Consider the following 18,643-nt stretch of genomic DNA (forward strand, 5'->3'; position numbering starts at 1 on the left):
TCATCCAGTGGCCACATCAGCACATTTATGTACAATTGGCACTACAGATGAACAATAGTCCCAGAATTGAATAGGAGAAAAAATATCAAGTTGCATTGCCTCTGGAAAATTCAGCAGTGCTTTTAATAATATCAAATACTAAAACCTATCATTTTTAATGTTCTGGTGAGGTTAGTTATGAGTCTTGAAACACTTGGTTCTCCAAAGAATCAGTGTCAGCCAGTCAACAAGCACCCATTAAGCTCTTACTTTGTGACAGGTGCTGGGCTAATCACTGATAAGTAGTATTTACATAGGTTAACAAAGATTAATAAGGCTTACCAAGAACTTTACATATATTACTGCCATTTCATACTCCACAACTTAGTGAGGTAGGTATTTATTACCCTCATTTGACAGCTGAGAACAATGAGCTGAGAAGTGGTCAAATAATTTGCCCAGGGTCAAATAGATAATAAGGATTGAACTTTGATAGCCCTGATTACTCTATCCTATTAAACTGAAAGAGAAATAGAAAGGGTCCTATTGGGTGGAAATGGGCTTTCCTATACTTCCAATGATAACCTATGAAAAAGTGTCCTAAGGGAATACATTGAACAAATATATGATCACCAAAGGGAATTAGGCAATAATATAATGGAGTTATATGACATATTGTAGGGGCAACTAGGTGCAGCAGTGGATAGAGCACAGGCCTAGAGTCAGGAAGACTAGAGTTTAAAGCTAGCCTCAGACTTGTACTAGTTGTGTGATCCCTGGACAAGTCACTTAACCGCTGCCTCAGTTTTCTTATCTGTAAATTGGGGATAATAATAGTACCTACATCCCAGGGACAAATGAGATAGCAATTGTAAAGTGCTCAGCATAGTGCCTTTTATAAATATTAGCTATAATCATCATTATTATTATTAGAGTGGAGGATAAGAGATGAGGCATCTTGATTACTAAACTGGCATCTACAAGTAAGATTTTTATGAAGGATCTATGAGTCAACATGGGCTGATGAGGATGTAAGACATAGTTTCAATTTCCATCAATGGAAGGAATTGCCTCTTTAGTGAGGATACAATGAAGGCAATTTTTGGTACTTAAGTTCTTAAGAAGTGTGGGGAATCTATCAATTATGGTGCCTAAGTGACTCAAAGTTCTCTTGTGGCTCACCTTGCATATAATAGACACTTGATAAGTGTTTTGGGAACTTAACTTATGATTTCAATGGTATAAAGAATTTCCAATGAAGAAATTCCCTCTGCCAATAAATCTATTCTATAAACTAGTCTTACAGAGTGTTTGTGGTGGGTACGAAGAGGTAGATGGGGGTAAGGGATAAAGTGATTTGTCCAGTATCATCTAATCAGTATAAGGCAGAGACAGAACTTTGAATCTAGACCTTCTTGACTAAAAAAACAGTTTTCTATGCACTGGGCCTTGTTGCCTCTCTGAACTCTTTAACTGTTGACTTAAAGAAGGTCTAGTTGGGAATCATAGCATACACCTACAATCCTTGCCATGGGTGAGACTGATTCTGGTGGATTGCTTGAGCTTAGGAGTTCTAGGCTACAATCGAGCCAAAGCTGATCAAGTCTCTCTCTCTCCCTCCTTTGCCCCCCAAGTTCAACACCAATATGATGAATGCTGGGGAGCAGACCAGGCAAAAAAGGCAAACTAGCCCTGATCATAAATAAAGCAGATCAGATCTCCCATGTCAATCAGAAGTGGAACAGTCTGTGAGAGGTTGCTGTACTCTCAGCCTGGGTGAGATGGAGAGACCCAGTCTTAAAATAACAAAGACAAAAAGAAGCTCTGGCAAGTTCTACCAATCTGTGAAAGATTCAAAAATAGGTCAAGGAAATAACGTTATATTTGTCATCTGAAGATAACCTGAGTTTGGAGATATACACACATATGACTGTTTACACATACATAATACATATATATGTATGTGTTTACATATGTATATTAATTTTATCATGTCAGGTTCCAAAAGTGCCTTAATTAGCCAAGTCCCCTTATGAATTTTCCTCTGTTCTCTTTTAAGAATCATTGCTTTATTTTTTCTTTTCTTCCCTAATGTAAGTAGGAAATAGAGAACTAGCTCTGAACTTAGGGAGAACTAGGTTTAAGTACCTGTTCTGAGTCTATGTAACTCTTAATCTCCCAGTACTATATATATATATATGTAATTCTTAAGCTGTAAGTTATATTAAAGGAGTCAATTTGCATTGGTACATTCTTGCATTGGTATTACTTATATCAATAACATTACAGATCTCCTTTCTATTACTGTATTTATTCTTTATTAATCATAATTATCTCCACCCCACTCCTTCCTCCCCAATAGAGGAAAAAAAAGCCTCTTACATAACATAAATATAGTATATGAAAATTTTTGTTTTATTTCACACCATTAGTTCCTTACTTTTCTACCAAGAGATAAGAAGCATGATTTATTGTCATTGTTTTCTGGATCTATGTTTGTTTATTGTATTGGATCATCATTAAAAATCTTTATACTTGTTTCCTTTACAATTTGTATTTGTTTATATATTATTCATCTTGTTCTATTCACTTCATTTTGTATCAGTTCATAGAACCTTCTAGGCTACTCTAAAACCACCCCTCTCATCTTTTTCATGATATTTAATAAATACAAATTCACATATGCCAAATTTTTCCATTCATTCCCCAAATTATGGGCACTCACTTTGATTTTATTCCTACTTTACACAAAAATCCCTGCTCTAAATATTAATGTACAAATGAGTTTCTCTCTCTCTCTCTTTCTGTGTGTGTGTGTGTGTGTGTGTGTGTGTGTGTGTGTGTTTCTGTTTCTCTCTGTCTTTCTGGCCTCTTTGATATATAAGCCTAAAAAGGGTATCACTAGACCAAAAAGGCTATGCAGAGTTAGTGACTTCATGGGTTTCATTTGAAATTATTCTTGAGAATGGTTGGACTATTTGAAAGCTCTACTCACAGTATATTATTTGTCCTTGTCTCTTACTATCTCTTCAACAATCATTATTTTCCATTTTTTTGCTCATCCTTGCTGGTCTGATGTGCTTGAAGCAGAACTACAGAGTTATTTTAATTTGCACTTTTCTCAATATGTTTTTGTTAGGTTACTGATAGGTTACCTTTCTTCTTTTGAGAAGTTATGTTCTTATCCTTTACTCACTTATTTCTTGTGAAATAGCTTTTGTAATATATTTGTGGCAATTTCATATGTGTGTGCATGTGTGTATATATACACACATATATACTATATATGTATATACACAGAGATGTGTGTGTATCAGAGAAATTTGCTACAATAATCTTTTCCCAGGTTGCTTTCTCTTCTAATTCCAGCCTCATTCTGATTTTAACAACCCCAGGAAATTGGTTTTTACCCTTGTCACTTTCTATGCTCACATAAAGCAATATTTGGATTTTCTTAATCCAACATTTTTCATGGTTTAAGGGAATGGTGTTACATCCCTGACATCAGATTAAAAAGTTATTTAGTTCTAAGATAATTGTAGAAAAATTATAGGTGGGTCTTTACCCATCCTTGATAAAGTTTATACTTTAGAGGTAAGGTTTCTTTTCAAGGTTATTGCTACATTGTCAAGAGTTTCCCAAAGAATAGTTTGAATGAAGCGTGACCTTGGAAATCACCTACATATGTACTTTCTGGGTATGAGGAATGGGAAGTGAAATTTGGAGCTTATCCCACCATAAGAAATATGTGCCATAAGAAAAAAGATCTAGCACCTAGAATCAGAGTCATAGGTTCAAATGGCAGCTCTGTGACCAGCTCTTGGGTTCAAAAACCACTTTCTATAAATAGTTATTTATTACTTTTATGCCATTAATCATTTGTTCTCTCTAACCCTCCAGTCTCCTCATTTATGAAATTATGGGGTTCCCTTTGAGCCACAAATAAATGTTGGCTAGTCAGTCAATAAACATTCAAGTGCCTGCTATGTTCTGAGCACTGTGCTAAGCACTGGGGATATAAAAAAGATATAAAAGAGAGAGAGAGATTCAGAAACAGAGACACACAGAGACAGAGAGACAGAGACTCAGAGACACACAGAGAGAGAGGGACAGAGAGAGACAGAGAGAGAGCGAGAAAGAGAGAGAGGAGACAGAGGAAACAGAGACAGACAGACAGACACACACACACACACACACACAGAGATTAGAGAGAGAGAGAAAGAGAGAGAGAAAGAGAGAGGGAGAGAGAGAGAGAGAGAGAGAGACAAAGAGACAGAGAGAGAGACAGACAGACAGACAGACAGGCAAAGAAACAGTGTTTGCCTCAAGAAGCTCACAATCTAATGTAGAGCAAGGGGCTGGGAGAAAACAAGCAAACAGCTCTGTACATATAAGCTGTATCCCATGTACACATAGGATAAATAGGAAGTAATGAAAAGGGAAGGCACTAGAATTTTGAGGACTTGGGGAGGTTTTCTATAGAAGATGGGGTTTTAGTTGGGACTCAAAAGAAGCCACAGAAGCCAGTGGACAGAGATAAAGAGGGGAAAACATTTCAGGCCTGGAGAGACCACCAGAGAGAATAAAGATGGGGTGTCTTGTTCATAGAACAGCAAAAAGGCTGTTGTCACTGGCTTATGCTCTCCACTAGAAATGTAAGTGACTGCAGATACTGAGAACTACTTTGAAGAGATCTTTTGGAAGATACTTAGGAACTTTTGCCAAAACTCAGTCCAAGTCGCTGCATTTTTGAGTGAAATCTATTATAAATCCAAGAGGTAATAGACAACAAACTCTGCAAAGATTGGAGTGGCAAAAAATGGCAAAAATACCAAGCACAGACAAAGCCACACAAATAAAAGGCACTGTCCATTTTTTAAGAAGAGCAGAGAAGTAAGAGTTAAAGACATTGGAGTCTAGAAATTGAATGTGAGTCAGCATTGTATTATTGTTGAATAAAGCAAAAATATTTGTATGCAGAAAGGGATGTATTGAGTTATGCTCAGCACAATTTAACATTTGATTATTCTCTTTTATTATTCTATAATTATATCATATGCATAAATCTTGCTTTCCTAACCTGATTGTAAGTTCTTTGTTGTTAGGGACTGTGTATTATTAAACATTCCATATTTATTTGGAACAAGAGAACCTGGGTTCTAATCTTGTCTCTGTCACTTACTAGGTGTGTGCCTATAACCACTTGACTTCTCACAATTTCCTTTTCTTTGCAAATGGTTATTAAGAAAATTTTATAATAAGGATCTCCCAGGTGAAACAGACTTGGTAAGCTGCAATTCAATTCTGGAAAGAACTATCTTTCACAACAGAGCAATAAAATGGACAAAAAATTGTATATTAAGAAGATAAATGAGGGATTAGGTACTATAATGTTGAGCATTTGGGTGGAAATCAAGGAAAACAGAAACAATAGGGTCATTGAAGAATACTTATAAACCATCTGGGAAAAAGAGATAAGTTTATGAATAGTAAAAACTGATATTTACATATTATTTTAAAGTTTTAGGAGTACTTTAAGTAAATTCTCATTTAATCCTCAACTCTGTGAGAGTGGTACTCTCTTTATCCTCACTTTGCAGATGAGGAAACTAAGGCAGAGAAGTAAAATAACAAACCTTCAATTATGGCTGAAACTTTCTCACCTTCTCATCTTTAAGAATCTCATAGTCGAATGGGAGAAACAATAGCAAACAGATATGTACAAATGAGGTATATACAGACAAATAGTAACTAATTAAAAGAGGGAAGGCAGAACCATAAATAATTTCTAGACTTGCCTTAATAATTTCATCCTTTAATAGGTGGGTAGAATCCAAGAGTTGATTTTAGATCTGGTCGTCATTAAGGAGGGAACAAATTACTAGTATGGAAGCATTGGTAATCTTGAGGGGGAAGAACTTAGACTACATTAGAATTTGGGATAGAGTCAGGTGAAAGCCAGGCATAACTTGACATGATTTAGGGAAAACAAATTTCAGAAGGTTCATAAAAAGAATAGATAGGCTTCCATGCACAATTCTACAGTTTGAGAAGAATAGGTCATTCTCTAGAATTCAGTTCTGAAGAGACAGAAATAATTCTGATGAGGAGGAAAAATGGGATTTGTTTGAAAAGATTTGTGTAGTTACCAAGGAAAGATTCTTCTCAATTTCGAATCATCATTGACAAAAAGATGGAAAAAGACAAGATATGGAGAGGGAATAAAAATATAGGTGCTGTAAGAAGAGTGTCAAGAACAATGGAATTCATAAATAGTTGTGTGGTAAGAAAAGCTAATGTCAGCAAAAAAACCAGTAGGAGTTATACCTATATTTGGTGTGAAGAATATAATGATAATCCACAACTGAGGAGAGAGAGAGAGAGAGTTGATTTCATCTCTTATTTTTCTTATTTCTCTACCACCTCCCTCCCACCCTATTACCTCTATTGACTAGAAAGAAATGAATAAAATGATTAAGAGGAAGCTGCTACCTAAGACAAGAAGGAAAATAATGATTCAAGAATAGGAATGGATACATACTCTCAAGGAATTTGCATTATATTAGAGAGACAATATGCATGCATACATATATACATACTTGTGTGTATATACATACATATATATACACACATATATATAATACATATACCCATATATGATATACATATATAATTATGGGTAAACATATATATGTATGTATATTATATAGAGTGGAAAATAAACAAGTAAACATCTGTTCTTTATGTGTCTCAATTATAAGATGAACTACATTTTAGAATGCTGAAAGAACAGGCAAATTGCTCAGCTAATCTTGATCTTCAGCAGCTTTTAGAAAACAGGAGAATCACCATAGAATTGGAAGAGGGCAAATGTTATCTTGATTTTTAAAACAAAACAAAAGGGGGATAAGAGAGTGGAATCGGAAAACTATTGGCTAGTGAGCTTAGCTTTGATTCCTGCCCAAATCATACATTATATGATTAAAGAAATAATCTCTGGACCATCTCTTTAAAAAAAAGGAGGCAGTGATCAGAAAAAGCCGGCATAGCTCCATGAAAAATATAGCATATCAATTAAGCTTTTTTTTAAACAGTGTTAAGAATAGTTAGATGAGGTCTTCTGCAATATTTGTTTGGAAAAGATGGAAAGAGATAGTCTGGGAGATATTTGATTTAAGTGCATTTGAAACCAGTTAAATAGCTAGACTGCCAAAAGTAGACATTAATGGTTTGATGTCAAGTTGGAAGGAGGTTTTCATTGGAGTTTCCCAGGATAGATACTTGGTTCTAAGTTTTTTTTTTTTTTTTTTTTTTACAATTTTTCCAATGACTTGAACAAAAGCATGCATTGTATGTTTATTACATTTACAAATTTAAAAAAGTTGGAAGGGATAGCTAATACATTGGTTGGCAAAAACAATTTAAAAATATTTTAATCGGTAAGCAGTTAGACCAAATCCAATATGATGGGATTTTATAGAAATAAATGTAAAATTATATTTTGGTTCCAAAAAGCAATTTGACAATTACAAGATGGGGAAAGTGTGATTAGATGGAAGTTGATCTGAAAATAAAAAAGGGAATGTCAGTGTAATACAAGCTCAATATAAGTCAATACAAGGTAGCAGCCAACAAAGCTAATATACTCTTAAGCAGCATTAAGATATATATAATGTCCAGGACTAGGGAGGTCAATTCCAGGTGCCATATTTTATTAAGGACGATGATAAGCTGGAGAAAATGCAGAGGAGGGCAAGCAGGATTAACCAATCAATTGACTGATCAGTATACTCCTATTACTGTTCCAGATATGGTGGTAGGCACTGAGAATACAAAGATAGGCATGAAATACATACCCTCAAGGAGCTTATATCTGCAGAGACAAAAATACATATACATATATACATACATGATATAAATACATATAATTTTGGGTAAACATATACATATTTAGGCCATTATATATATATATAAATATCATATAGAGTATAAAATAAATACCAGGTAATTTAATGGAGGGAGGCACTAGCAACTGAGGGAACAAGAAAAGCTTCATGCAGAAGGTAGCACTTGAATTAAGTTTTTTTTTCCCTCAGGCAATTGGGGTTAAATAATTTGCTCAGGGTCACTCCCCTAGGAATTATTAAGTGTATGAGACCACTTGAATTAAGTCTTGAAGGAAACCAGGTATACCTAGAGGTAAAAATGAAGAGGTTATACCTTGCAGGCATGGAGAGTCAGTCTTTACTTGGAGACAGGAGGTATAGAGTCATGTGTATGAGTAATAGCAAAACAGCATGTTTACACCAAAGGTAAATGATATAATATGTAATTAATACATGATATATAATTCTTTCAGACTTGCAAACCACTTTTATAAAATTCTCATTTTATCCATATTACAATGCTGAGAAGTAGGTGCTGTTATTTTTCCAATTTTACAGATAAGGAATCAGAGGAACAGAAAATTTAAGCCACTATTCAGGGTCACCAAGCTTATAAGTATCTGAGGTAGGATTTGTATTTATTTTCCTGACTCCAGATCCATCATTCTATGCATTGTGCTACTTAGTTGACATTAGTTATCCTTAAAGACATAAGATCCCAGTCCTGTTCACTGATAGGGAGGAGAAGAAAGAAGAAAAACCCAACAATGAAATATGAATGTTTATTTTTAAAAAGACAAATACTTCTGTAGTTCAGTTGCTAGCATTGCTGATTTTCCTCATTGGTATTATAGTTTAATACCATCAATAGATTCTCAAATTCCCCTCTTCTCCCAGACTGTAATCCAGAATCAAATGAAAGAAATAATTATAAATGTTGTTAGGGAAACAGGATACAAAGTTAAATAGTATAGAGAAATGATCTTCAGAATATAGTCTATCAATGATAAAAAAAAATAATGATAAGAACACAGAGATAACAAACTATTTCCAGGGCTTACTCAATAGTCACCTTACTTGTAAAGCAGTTAAACATACTGATTTTAGTCTCATGTACCTTCTTGATGAAATTTGAGAGATTCCATTGGTATAATAATCCCAGGAAGAATAAGAATGATAAAAGAAGAGAGGAAGAAGTAGTCAACTAATATTTATTAAACACAATGGCAGGCATCATGTTAAATACAGTAGATATAAAGAAAAAGTTAAAAAAAACCCACTCTAACTCAGAAATGCCATTACTATGTCTGTATCCCAAGGAAATCATAATGGAGGGAAAAGGACCTACATTTTCAAATGTTTGTAGCAGTTTTTTGTGATAGCAAAGAATGGCTGAACAAGTTGTTGTATATGAAGATAATGTAGTATTGTTCTATAAAAATGATGAATAAGCTGATTTTAGAAAGGCCTAGGAAAATTTACATGAACTGATGCTGAACAACACAAGAAGAACCAGGAATACATTGTGCACAATCACAGCAAGAATGAAAAATGATCAAATTTGAAAGACTTGGTTCTTCTCAGTGGTTCAGTGATCCAAAGCAGTCCCAATAGACTTTGGACAGAAAATGCCTTTTGCATCCAGAAAAAGAACTAAGGAGACTGAATGTAAATGAACACATGCTATGTTCATGGTTTTTAAAAACTGTTTTTTATCTCTCCTGTGGTTTTTCTTTTTTGCTCTGATCTTTCTCTCCCATTGTGATTCATAAAGCAATGTGTATTAAAGATAAATTTAAAAAAATAAAAAAAACACTCTTGTTCCCAAGAAATCCTAGCATAATGAGGGAGGAACCAAACAAACAACTTTATTGAAAAGAAGATATTTACAGTATAAATTGAAAATAATCACTGGAGAGAAGGCATTAGAATTAAAGAGTTTTGTGAAAGACTTTGCAGATTGTAGGACTTTAATCAAAGAAGCCAAAAGGTGAAGATCAAGGGGAAAAATATAATAGGCATGAAAAAAAGCCAGTGAAATTTGTCATGAGTTAAAGAGTTTTGTCCAAGGAATAGTATCATTATCATTACCCTATCATTTATATTGTGCTTTAAGATTTGCAAGACACTTTATATATCTATATAGTCTCATTTGATCCTCAGAAAAATCCTATGAAGTAGGTGCTATTGTTATCCCTATTTTACAAATAGAGAAACAGACTTAAATGATACGTGTTCTTTCTGACTGCATGTTCGGTGTTCTATATATTCTTCCCTAGATTTCCCATTTACCAGGAGTTCAAAGCCAAAAGTAAGCAGAACGCTATTGCCCAGTAAAAGTATGGTCATGGTAGATAGAGTAGCTGTAGAGTGTAAGTTTATCCAGATGAGCTAGCTACAAAGCTTGAATTCACTAGAAAACTACTATTTAAAAGGAAATGTATACCTCAGGCAAGAAAGAATTGATTCCAACATTCCCTAGATTATTCCATCTCTCAGTCCATAGTGACTATTATAGATGAACTCTGCCACAAAGTACTTAAAATCCTAAATATGTTCCACTGAGAAATCAGATTCTTGAACAATTAAATATCACTACTGTCATTTTAGAAATTATTTCCTTCATGATCCTCCACCAAAGTTCTCCTCTGTTGCTTTATTAGGTTTTTATTTTTTCAATTACCAAGTCTTTTTTTCTCCCTTCTACCTTCTCTCTCTAGAAAAAAGAAAAACAAATTTGTTTAATTAACTAAAACAATTTTCCTCATTGACCATATCCAATATATTTGTCAGAGGTTGTGCTCCTCTGGCATAATCTCTGAGAGTCCAGAGTCACTTTTGAGTGACTTTGTTTGTGAATTGGCCTAGTCATGTGGAAATGGAATTAAGTTCCAATTTGGAACTCTGTCCTAAAAGTTGCTCAATTAAATGTACTCTTTGACCCATTAGAACCTTTATTAGCCCTATACATCAACAAAAAGGAAAAAGGATCCATATGTAAAATGTATATTTATAGTGGATGTTTTTGTAGCAAAAAACAGAAACTAAGAGGGTACTTATCAAAAATGCATCTGGATTCTGTAAACTCTCTATCAAGAAATGGGTAGCATGCTTCATCATAGTCCCTAGAATCAGAGTACCTCTGTCTTTCAAAATTGTCTTCACCATATTGTGGTTATGGTATGAGTTGTTCTGGTTTTTCTCTCACTTCAGTATGTTTCATTTCATATAGGTTTCCCTGAAACTATTCATTTTGTAATTTCTAATGCTACAAAGTAGTATTCTATTACATTTATATACCAAAATGTATTCATCAATTCCTCAGTGTATACATATACACTGCTCACATATACATACACATGCACCTCCCTTACATGCACCCCCTTACATACACACACACACACACACACACACACACACACACACACACATATCTTCTGTCTCCAACTTTCTTGAGATGTTTCAGTTTCCTCATCTATCAAATGAAGAGGTCAGAAAGGGAGAATTTCTCAGATCCCTTCTAATTCTTTTGTGGTATGTGGGTTTAACAGAATACTATTTACTTGTAAAAAAAAAATCAAAACAAAAAAAAACCCCAACAACTATGAGTGAAGAATTCAGAAAAATATGGAAAGACTTGTATGAATTAAGGCAAAGTGAAGTAAGCAGATCCTAAACAATATGAATAATATCTTCAATAATGTAAATACTAACAATAGTTTGCATTTAGATAGTATTATATGTTTTACAAATCTTATCTCATTTGATCCTCACAATAGCCTTGGGAAGAAGGTATGACTAATATTTCTATCTTATAGTGGAGGAAACTGAGTCAGGCAGAGATTAAGTAACTTGCCCAGAATCGCACCATTAGTAAGTGTCTGAGTCTAACTATGAACAGAGGTCTTCCTAACTCAAGTTCCAACTATACACTGGGTCATCTACCTGCCTCTCAAGCTGTATCATGTAGGACACAGTCTTTATTTTTTATTATGAAGTAGGATTCAGTGATTTATGCCAGGGTAGAAGGAGGCAGTAATAACTCTGGCCTAAAAAACAAAACATATTAATAAAATATTTTTTAAATGCCTTCATGTAGACAAGCATGTGCCTGAAAAGGCTTGTTCCACAGAGAGACAGAGACACACTGAAATCATTTTATTCTTTCAAAGGTCACTTTGACTGCTTTCTATGCCCTCTTGAGGCATAGGCCCATAAAGGAGTACTTGCTCCCTCCTCATGGCATTTTCCCTTTAGTGGCGTCTTTCTCCTGATTAACTGTGAGTTCCACTAGGGAACTTGTCTTTTCTCTTGTTAATTACTCATAAATAAAATAGCAAATCTAAGAAAAAAAGAAAGAAAGAAAGAAAGAAAGAAAGAAAGAAAGAAAGAAAGAAAGAAAGAAAGAAAGAAAGAAAGAAAGAAAGAAAGAAAGAAAAAAAAAAACAAAAAAGAAAAAAAGGAAGGAAGGAAGGAAGGAAGAGAGGGAGGAAGAGAGGGAGGAAGGAAGAAGAGGAGGGAAGGAGAAAGAAGGGAAGAAAGAAAGGAAGGGAGGAAGATAAGAAGAGAGGGAAGGAGAAAGGAAGGAAAAAGAACACCTACTCTGGAGTCAGAGGATCTGGGTTCAACCTTAGCTCTGTCATGTTTTGGGGCAGATCAGTTTCCTCAGCTGTAATGGAGAAAGTTGGACACATTTGGCAGTCTTTGGTAAAGCCTACAAACCCTCTATATTAGAATGATACTTTTAAATGCATACAACAAAATATGGAAGATTATAAAGGAAATCAATTCCACTGAAGTGCAATCTATGGAAGACTATGATGATATATAATCAAATAGTAGATCTCATCACTAGAATAATTTTGAAGTAGTGATCTCCATAAATTATATTTTAAGATATTTGTGACAAGTGGAATGTGATTATGAAAATACCTGTGATTTCTATTTGAGCAAGGTTTATTACTGTAATTTATTGCCTACATCCAAAATAGTAGAAAACAGTAAATTTCAATTAGTGAAAATAACTAAATTTTTTCCACCCAAGTTCATAAGACCCCAAGAATCTTTGGACAAAATGACCTTTATAATCTCAACTATCTCTGAAGCTATTATCTTAGGATTCCATGTGAAGCTTTCATTGATGATCCTAGCTGACAGTGTGACAGTTTTCTCTCTCCTCAAATTCCCTAGAGTACTTTGGATTTCTTTGAATTAACACAATTAATTTTATATATTCTTTATTTGTATAAATGTCACATCTCCATTCCTTAACTGCCCTTGCCACCACCCCCAATTAGAATGCAAATACTTTGAGGTCTGTGATTGTTATTTTAAAGCTTTATGTACCTATCAGGTAACACAAGGCATCTGAATCATTTAAGGCTTCTCCTGTTTTCCCACACTCTATTTGAGTCCCTAGTTTATAGACCATCTTTCTTTTCTTGTATGCCATCACAAATCACAATTGAGGAAGGAAGGAAGGAAGGAAGGAAGGAAGGAAGGAAGAAGGAAGGAAGGAAGGAAGGAAGGAAGGAAGGAAGGAAGGAAGGAAGGAAGGAAGGAAGGAAGGGAGGGAGGGAGGGAGAAAGGAAGGAAGGAAGAAGGGAGGGAGGGAGGAAAGGAGGGAAGGAGAAAAAAGGGAAGAAAGAAAGGAAGGGAGGAAGATTTATGCCTGAAGAGGTACATGGGGGTTTGAGCTATTAATGCAGAATCTTCAACAATTCTGAACTGTCCCATATGTGATTATCTCTCTGGACTTACACATGGCTAATTCATCAATATCTACCCCATCCCATTCATTATTAGCTATGCATTGGAAGGAGGATCACTGGTGTGAAGTTTTGTCAGATGGTTTCAATCTTAACAATGATCCCCACATTTAAAAAAGCACCTCAAGGCAGGAAGGAAGAGCTTTCAGTTTCTCAGGATCCCATGACTATTGACTGTAATAGTCTTGTGACCTTTCCACAAGTGTAAAAAGATACCAAAGAAGGATTCAGAAAGAGTTTTTCGGGATGTTGTTATGTATTCTTGGTCTTGTGATATAACACCATCATTCTCATCCTTTTGATACAATCTATGTCTAAGCCTTTTAGGCAGCTTGCCACACAATCTAGCATAGAAGACTTTCCAGAGAAATTCATAACACAGGGAAATGAGGTAGACTCATGAAACTGACAAATAACAAAGAAGGAAGGATAGCTGGCTAACACATGTGATGATGGAGAATAAATCCAAAATGATCTCAATATGGAAGCATGATGACATCATGTGACCATTCTCCAGGTTTGGACCTCTGGAGGTCCCCCAAACCATTTCAGATGGACTGAAAGGTCCAAACACTTTTCTTAATAATGCTGAGGTGTTAGTTTTCCATTAAAATACTCTTTCCTTTTCCAACTACATATCTGTGTGAAGTTAGATTTTCTTCATACACTTCAGCCCAAACAATATGTTACAAAAGACAGAATGCAGAAACTTATATGAGAATCTAACTGTCATCTATTAAGCAAAAATATGTAAAATAATGCCACTTTTCTACCTAAATGTTTTGTTTTGGAAAAAATCTTTTTTTTTTAATTTTTTATTTAATAATTACATTATATTGACACTCATTTCTGTTCCGATTTTTTTCCCCTCCCTCCCTCCACCCCTCCCCTAGATGGCAAGCAGTCCTTTATATGTTGGATATGTTGCAGTATATCCTAGATACAATATATGTTTGCAGAACCGAACAGTTCTCTTGTTGCGTAGGGAGAATTGGATTCAGAAGGTATAAATAATCCGGGAAGAAAAACAAAAATGCAGATAGTTCACATTCGTTTCCCAGTGTTCTTTCTTTGGGTGTAGCTGCTTTTGTCCGTCATTTATCAATTGAAACTCAGGTCTCTTTGTGAAAGACATCCACTTCCATCAAAATATGTCCTCATACAATATCGTTGTTGAAGTGTATAATGATCTCCTGGTTCTGCTCATTTCACTTAGCATCAGTTCATGTAGGTCTCTCCAAGCCTCTCTGTATTCATCCTGCTGGTCATTTCTTACAGAACAATAATATTCCATAACATTCATATACCACAATTTACCCAGCCATTCTCCAATTGATGGGCATCCATTCATTTTCCAGTTTCTAGCCACTACAAACAGGGCTGCTACAAACATTTTGGCACATACAGGTCCCTTTCCCTTCTTTAGTATTTCTTTGGGATATAAGCCCAATAGAAACACTGCTGGATCAAAGGATATGCACATTTTGATAATTTTTTGGGCATAATTCCAGATTGCTCTCCAGAATGGTTGGATTCGTTCACAACTCCACCAACAATGCATTAGTGTCCCAGTTTTCCCGCATCCCCTCCAACATTCATCATTATTTTTTCCTGTCATCTTAGCCAATCTGACAGGTGTGTAGTGGTATCTCAGAGTTGTCTTAATTTGCATTTCTCTGATCAATAATGATTTGGAACACTCTTTCATATGAGTGGTAATAGTTTCAATCTCATCCTCTGAAAATTGTCTGTTCATATCCTTTGACCATTTATCAATTGGAGAATGGCTTGATTTCTTATAAATTTGAGTCAGTTCTCTATATATTTTGGAAATGAGGCCTTTATCAGAACCTTTAACTGTGAAAATGTTTTCCCAGTTTGTTGCTTCCCTTCTAATCTTGTTTGCATTAGTTTTATTTGTACAAAGGCTTTTTAATTTGATGTAATCGAAATTTTCTATTCTGTGATCAGTAATGGTCTCTAGTTCATCTTTGGTCACAAATTTCTTTCTCCTCCACAAGTCTGAGAGATAAACTATTCTATGTTCCTCTAATTTATTTATAATCTCGTTCTTTATGCCTAGGTCATAGACCCATTTTGATCTTATCTTGGTATATGGTGTTAAGTGTGGGTCCATGCCTAATTTCTGCCATACTAATTTCCAATTATCCCAGCAGTTTTTATCAAATAATGAATTCTTTTCCCAGAAGTTAGGGGCTTTGGGTTTGTTAAACACTAAATTGCTATAATTGACTATTCTGTCTTGTGAGCCTAGCCTTTTCCACTGATCCACTAATCTATTTCTTAGCCAATACCAAATGGTTTTGGTGACTGCTGCTTTATAATATAATTTTAGATCAGGTACAGCTAGGCCACCTTCATTTGATTTTTTTTTCATTAATTCCCTTGAGATTCTCGACTTTTTATTGTTCCATATGAATTTTGTTGTTATTTTTTCTAGATCAATAAAATATTTTCTTGGAAGTCTGATTGGTATAGCACTAAATAAATAGATTAGTTTAGGGAGTATTGTCATCTTTATTATGTTCGCTCGGCCGATCCAAGAGCACTTAATATTTTTCCAATTATTTAAGTCTGACTTTATTTGTGTGGAGACTTTTTTATAATTTTGCTCATATAATTCCTGACTTTCCTTTGGTAGATAGATTCCCAAATATTTTATGGTATCAACAGTTATTCTGAATGGAATTTCTCTTTGTATCTCTTGCTGTTGGGTTTTGTTGGTGATGTATAAAAATGCTGAGGATTTATGGGGATTTATTTTGTAGCCAGCTACTTTGCTAAAATTATGAATTATTTCCAATAGCTTTTTGGTAGAATCTCTGGGGTTCTCTAGGTATACCATCATATCATCTGCAAAGAGTGATAGTTTGGTTTCCTCATTGCCTACTCTAATTCCTTTTATATCTTTCTCGACTCTTATTGCCGAGGCTAGTGTTTCTAATACGATATTAAATAATAATGGTGATAGTGGGCAACCTTGCTTCACTCCAGATCTTACTGGGAAAAGTTCCAGTTTTTCCCCATTGCATATGATGCTTACTGATGGTTTTAAATATATGCTCCTGACTATTTTAAGGAAAAGTCCATTTATTCCTATGCTCTCAAGTGTTTTTATTAGGAATGGATGTTGGATTTTATCAAATGCTTTTTCTGCATCTATTGAGATGATCATGTGGTTTTTGTTTGTTTGGTTATTGATATAGTCAATTATGCTAATAGTTTTCCTAATATTGAACCAGCCCTGCATTCCTGGTATAAATCCTACTTGGTCATAGTGTATTATCCTGGTGACAATTTTCTGTAATCTTTTTGCTAATATTTTATTTAAGATTTTAGCATCAATATTCATTAGGGAGATTGGTCTATAATTTTCTTTCTCTGTTTTCAGCCTACCTGGTTTAGGTATCAGTACCATATCTGTGTCATAAAAGGAGTTTGGTAGGACTCCTTCAATCCCTATTTTTTCAAATAGTTTATATAACATTGGAGTTAATTGTTCTTTAAATGTTTGGTAGAATTCACATGTAAATCCATCTGGTCCTGGGGATTTTTTCTTAGGGAGTTGATTGATAGTTTGTTCTATTTCTTTTTCTGAGATGGGACTGTTTAGGATATTTACTTCTTCCTCTGTTAGTTTGGGCAAGCTGTATTTTTGGAGGTATTTTTCTATTTCATTTAAGTTGTCGAATTTATTGGCATAAAGTTGGGCAAAGTAACTCCTAATTATTGCTCTAATTTCCTCTTCGTTAGTGGTGAGTTCTCCCTTTTCATTTTTAAGACTAACAATTTGATTTTCCTCTTTCCTTTTTTTAATCAGATTTACTAAGGGTTTGTCTATTTTGTTGGTTTTTTCATAGAACCAACTCTTAGTTTTATTAATCAATTCAATAGTTTTTTTACTTTCAATTTTATTGATCTCACCTTTTACTTTTAGAATTTCAAGTTTAGTGTTTGACTGGGGGTTTTTAATTTGTTCCTTTTCTAGCATTTTTAATTGCAAACCCAATTCATTGACCTTCTCTTTCTCTATTTTATACAAATAGGCCTCTAGAGATATGAAATTTCCCCTTATTACCGCTTTGGCTGCATCCCATACATTTTGGTATGATGTCTCATTATTATCGTTTTCTTGGGTGAAGTTATTAATTATGTCTATGATTTGCTGTTTTACCCAATCATTCTTTAGTATGAGATTATTTAGTTTCCAATTATTTTTTGGTCTACTTCCCCCTGCTTTTTTGTTGACTGTAATTTTCATTGCATCGTGGTCTGAAAAGGATGCATTTACTATTTCTGCCTTACTACATTTGAGTTTGAGGTTTTTATGTCCTAATATATGGTCAATTTTTGTATAGGTTCCATGAACTGCTGAAAAGAAAGTGTATTCCTTTCTGTCTCCATTACATTTTCTCCAGAGATCTATCATATCTAGCTTTTCTAGTATTCTGTTTACCTCTTTGACTTCTTTCTTATTTATTTTCTGGTTTGATTTATCTAATTCTGAGCGTGCAAGGTTAAGATCTCCCACTATTATAGTTTTACTGTCTATTTCTTCTTGCAGCTCTCTTAGTTTCTCTTTTAAGAATTTAGATGCTATCCCACTTGGTGCATATATGTTTAATATAGATAGTGCTTCATTATCCATGCTACCCTTTAGCAAGATATAGTGTCCTTCCTTATCTCTTTTAATTAGGTCAATTTTTGCTTTAGCTTGATCTGAGATCAGGATGGCTACCCCTGCTTTTTTGACTTCACCTGAAGCATAGTAGATTTTGCTCCAACCTTTTACCTTTAACCTGCATGTATCTCCCCGCTTCAGGTGTGTTTCCTGTAAACAACATATTGTAGGATTCTGGCTTTTAATCCATTCTGCTAACCGCTTCCTCTTTATGGGGGAGTTTACCCCGTTCACGTTTATGGTTAGAATGACCAATTCTGTATTACTTGCCATCTTGTTAACCCCGGTTTATGCTTTCCTCCCTTCTT

This window comes from Antechinus flavipes, chromosome 4 (assembly GCF_016432865.1).
Source record: "Antechinus flavipes isolate AdamAnt ecotype Samford, QLD, Australia chromosome 4, AdamAnt_v2, whole genome shotgun sequence".
NCBI classification, from domain to species: domain Eukaryota; kingdom Metazoa; phylum Chordata; class Mammalia; order Dasyuromorphia; family Dasyuridae; genus Antechinus; species Antechinus flavipes.